The following is a 5264-nucleotide window of genomic DNA, read 5'->3' as shown; positions in this document are numbered from 1 at the left end:
TCATATGGTAGCGCATGAGACTTCTCGGCTAGAGTTTGATCCTTCTGTCATCCCATGTCCCACTTTTGCATCGTTTTCTTGTTCAGTTTTTGGAAACCAAACTAAGAACACGTTTGGCGACACCGTCTCGGGCGGTCCGCTTGAATTTGCGCGCGCAACGGCCTGATTGGATTACTTAAGTGCTAATTAACTCGGAAAAGGCGCAACGAAACTAACTTTTTCCTAACAATTGTTTCTCAGCGCAACCTATCCTGCAACACCCTTACAAGCTTTTCAGACTTTTTCTGACCATGGTGCATACGGTTCTGTGATAGCGAAACAGGCAGAAGACGTCGCCTGAATGGGAATAATCGTTTTAAAATATAGGAATAGAATATGGATCAAAATGGTCTCCATATAAATAAATTTCGTTAGAATAATTTGTCTGTTTGCACGGCCACATTCTGCAGTAGCTGTTATAATCAGTTATTATTGGTTTCCTGCATTTAGAAAGGGTTTACCCCAGATGCGTTTTGTTTTTATTTACAATGAACCTTGTGTGGTCATTCTGTAAATATGGATACACAATGTGTCTATTTTTTGGTATCTGCAGTTAAAAACTGGCATACAACTTACGTACAGTATTTTTACCTGTTCTGTACATGTTCTGAACATCACCACCTTTTCCTTCGTTGTTAGCGGTGATTGATGTCGAAAGAAACTTGCGTATACATTCAGTTTTGGAATTTTTCGCTTTTCTGGGAAGCCACCATTTGTTACGCTTAAAGGGATAAAGTGAATTAGAAAACAGTATCAATGCAGCATAAGAAAAAAGTAGATTCAACAAAGGAGAAAAGTGAACGAAACTGAATAAGCAACAAAGTTTTTTTCGACCCCAGCCACGATTAACAACAAACGAAAAAGTTACAGGAGGGTTGAATATGTAAACAAGAGGCAAAAACACTGTAATGAAATTCTACACCAATTTATAAGGAAATATTGTTGGTAATCTATACGTACCATAACACAGAAAAACATTCTGTATCAATATTTTCAGAAAAACCTCAAGACGATTTATAAATAAAAGCGAAACCCGTTTGGTGAAAAACATTCTCCAGTTGGAATATGCTTAAAACGCAGAAACAAATAGTAATTGGCCATTAGAATATGTTAGAAAATGTTCAGTAACTGTTAGAAGAAAGTGGTAACGGATTGAAGCGGGTAACTATGTTTCATTAACAAGTGTTCTAATTGCAATGTTGAAAATAAGTTTCGTACCGGTATTGAAATTCCGTGTAGTTATAATTAAACTTTCACTACTTGAGAGAGAGACCCCATGAAAAACGAGTGATCATATGGCGAAGAAACTTCCTGGAAACATTTATGAGGTCATTGGGAAATAACGAATAAATAATTGAAAGAAATAAAGAGTAATTTTCACTTGAGAGGGTAACATTTGTTACTTGCTTACCATATTTTCGTTCCAGGTTTCAAATGTCGCTCAATGTGACGATCACCTGCATGCACGACAGCCTGGAACCTTCTAGATATTGCAGTACTGCTGCTCGAAACACCTCAGGTGGGATATTGGCTACTTCCGTCGCTATGTTCATCTTCAACCTACAACGTGTGTTAGGGTACCCTTCATAAAAACTGTCCTTCAGGTAACTCCATGGCCAGAAATCACAATAGTTGAAATCTGGTAATCTTGTTGGAGACACGGTTTCGAACAAACGACCAATATTAGGTAGTTTCGAAATGTGTAACCTCACAAACAACGTGAAGTGGTGCTCCATAGTGCATCAAAAAAGCTGAGACCAAAACATCTCTTTCCCATAGGGCAGGATCACATGTTGGCGAAACAGATCACAGTAACGTGTGCGGTTCAGTTACATATCCTTGGGGGTCCATGTGCCTCAAAGAAAAATGAAACAATCCTTTACTGCGCGAAGAGCAGAAGCAATACAGCTGTGATTTTGATAAAACAAGTTTTCGATTAGACCCCTGCTCTGAAACTTCCTGGCAGATTAAAACTGTGTGCCCGACCGAGACTCGAACTCGGGACCTTTGCCTTTCGCGGGCAAGTGCTCTACCAACTGAGCTACCGAAGCACGACTCACGCCCGGTACTCACAACTTTTTCTTCTGCCAGTACCTCGTCTCCTACCTTCCAAACTTTACAGAAGCTCTCCTGCGAACCTTGCAGAACTAGCACTCCTGAAAGAAAGGATATTGCGGAGACATGGCTTAGCCTCAGCCTAGGGGATGTTTCCAGAATGAGATTTTCGCTCTGCAGCGGAGTGTGCGCTGATATGAAACTTGCTGGCAGATTAAAACTGTGTGCCCGACCGAGACTCGAACTCGGGACCTTTGCCTTCCGCGGGCAAGTGCTCTACCAACTGAGCTACCGAAGCACGACTCACGCCCGGTACTCACAGCTTTACTTCTGCCAGTACCTGTCTCCTACCTTCCAAACTTTACAGAAGCTCTCCTGCGAACCTTGCAGAACTAGCACTCCTGAAAGAAAGGATATTGCGGAGACATGGCTTCGCCACAGCCTAGGGGATGTTTCCAGAATGAGATTTTCACTCTGCAGCGGAGTGTGCGCTGCATTGCTATCCATAAAAAGTCACTCATGCTCAGGAGTTGCTTCCTGCTGACCTGCCAGCAAGACAGACTTCCACTCTGGAATTTCTTACTTGCAAGGAAGTAGACAAACGACGGTCATGGAACATTCCGCGGGCAGACGAAGCCCGTTTCTATCTCCAAGGAGATGTCAATACTCAGAACTGCAGAATATAGGCAACGGAAAATCCGCAGGAGATAAGTCCTGCAGGTGCTGTTACCTATACCGTCGCTGGTAATCGCTAGGAGTGTCTTTTGTGTTTCAACGTCACACCAACACTTCAACAGCTGGGATGTGTGGTTAGGATCATCTTAACGCAAGATGGCGCTCCTCTGCACATTGTAAAGCCAGTGATCCGGCTTCCGCAGTGGAATTTCGGAAATGCTAGAATTATCAGCTGTCATTTCCCTAGAGCCTGGCTTTCCACATCACCTAATATTAATCAGGCAACGGCCTTGCCGCAATGGGTACACCGATCAGATCACCGAAGTTAAGCGCTGTCGGGCGTGGCCGGCACTAGGATGGGTGACCATCCGGGCCGCCATGCGCTGTTGCCATTTTCCGGGGTGTACTCAGCCTCGTGATGCCAATTGAGGAGCTACTCGACCCAACAGTAGCTGCTCTGGTCAAAGAAAACCAAAAACCATCATAACGACCGGGAGAGCGGTGTGCTGACCACATGCCCCTCCTATCCGCATCCTCAGCTGGGAATGACACGGCGGTCGAATGGTCCCGATGGGCCACTTGTGGCCTGAAGACGGAGTGTTAATATTAATCCGTGTGACTTCTTTCTGTGAGGTCATCAGAAAGATGTCACGTTCAGTGCTCCAATGACAAATGCAGCTGAACTGAAGCACGCACTGCGCAACGCGTTCTGAGGGTGACCCTCGAGACATTCCAGCCTATTGTGGAACATGCTATTTCTGGATTTCAATTTGTGGCAGAAAACGGTGGATAGCGTATTGATGATGTCTTACGCCAGTTTCACGACAGTTAAAAACCGATGTCGTTTTATTAAAAGACATCTTCTATACACCAAGAACTAAACTATAAACATTTTATTCGCCAAAACCGGTATTCGGGTTCATAACCGATTATCAGTGGCATATTGTGCACTTCTATGGCAATGAAATACTTATAATTTAATATGATAGGATGTGAAACATGTTCTGTAACAGAGAACACAGTTTGTCATGTACGTTACTTCTACCAGATTTTAGGCAGTGACAATTCTTGATAATGCTTGACATAACAGTCATATGGAGTAACGTGTTAACTCTGTACGGAAGTTACGTCAAACATTATCAAGGATAGTCAGTGCCTAAAATTTGAAACTAGTAAAATATATGAGAAACTGTGTACTACGTTACAGGACTGATTTAAATCTTTTTGTATTAACTGGCAAGCTCATCATTATGTAGAACTGCACAATATGCCACTGACGCTGGGTTATAAACACAAAAAACAGTTTCGACATATAAAACATTTATAGTGCAGCTCATGAGCTGCGCAACACCAAGCATTCACGATATCATTTTGCTTTTTATTCGGTTTTCGGCTCCGGAAGAATTAAAAAGCGACATCATTTTGCTTTTTATGCTGTTGTTGGTCTCAGGACAATTAAGAACCGACGTTTCTCATCCGATGTGATACTACCCTGCCGTGGGGTTGGGCTTATCTAACAGAGTCACATCTATTGACTGCGAACCTGTCCAGTCATGCACATTGAACGGCACGGATGGTGTAATGGATAACTTAAACAGCCGTAGTATTGCTGCTCATTTGCCATTTTCAATCGACCCCATTTGCATTAAGATGCTTACAGCACCATCTATTTTTTTCTATGATGCTTCTGAGCAGTGGTTCTATTTCTACAGTGTTTTGAAACTGGACCTTTAATTCCGGGCAACCTTCGCTGATTTTATGGTTTTGTTAATTTTCAGAAAGGAATGCTTTATCTCATTTTCTTTGCATAATGATATGAAAATATTACTAAACTTAAAACGTTCTTCAAGTCCTGCCCAGTTTTCATGAGTGTATTGCGCTTTACTTTGTTGTTATTGTAGCACTCAGATATAAAACTGTCTGAACTAATAATTTTACATAAATGTAAACAACATTGTTCTTGTAGTGCAGCGATCTGGTGCTAACTACTGTTAAAACAACAACAGGAGAAGATTAGTGATTAACGTCCCGTCGACGATGAGGTTACTAGAGACGGAGAACAAGCTTGGATTATGGAAGGATGGGCGCTCTTTCAAACGAACTATCCCGACATTTGCCTGAAGAGATTTAGGGAAATCACGGAGAACCTAAATCAGAATGGCCGGAGACGGGTTTGAACCGTTGTCCTAGCGAGTGAGAGTCCAATGTGCTAACCACTGCGCACCTCCCTCGGTGTTGAAGTGACGGTAGAGATCACAATAGCATTCGTTTATTATGACCGGCTTCGGCTTATGTTAACGCCATTCTCAGACTTTTTGAGCCCCCAATGGCTGGCGATAGCGGCACCTTGGGTTTTGCACATGATACCACGTTCGTACACTGTCCCTGGAGTATGTGCGTGCACGATCGTGGTATAATGTGCAAAACCCGAGGTGCCGCTAGCACCGTCCATAGAGGGCTCAAAAAATCTGAGGATGGCTTTAACATGAGCCGAA

General features: G+C 42.9%; 1 non-coding gene across 1 annotated transcript; it reads right to left on the bottom strand.

The window, feature by feature from the left end:
* Positions 1–2318: 2318 nt before the first annotated feature.
* Positions 2319–2393, bottom strand: Trnap-cgg. The gene has a single exon. It is a non-coding gene; the product is annotated as a tRNA-Pro (tRNA).
* Between the last annotated feature and the right edge of the window lie 2871 nt (positions 2394–5264).

This window comes from Schistocerca americana, chromosome 5, assembly GCF_021461395.2.
Source record: "Schistocerca americana isolate TAMUIC-IGC-003095 chromosome 5, iqSchAmer2.1, whole genome shotgun sequence".
Taxonomy (NCBI): Eukaryota; Metazoa; Arthropoda; class Insecta; order Orthoptera; family Acrididae; genus Schistocerca; species Schistocerca americana.
Note: the sequence above shows the minus strand (reverse complement) of the source record. Positions and strands in the feature narration are given on the sequence as shown.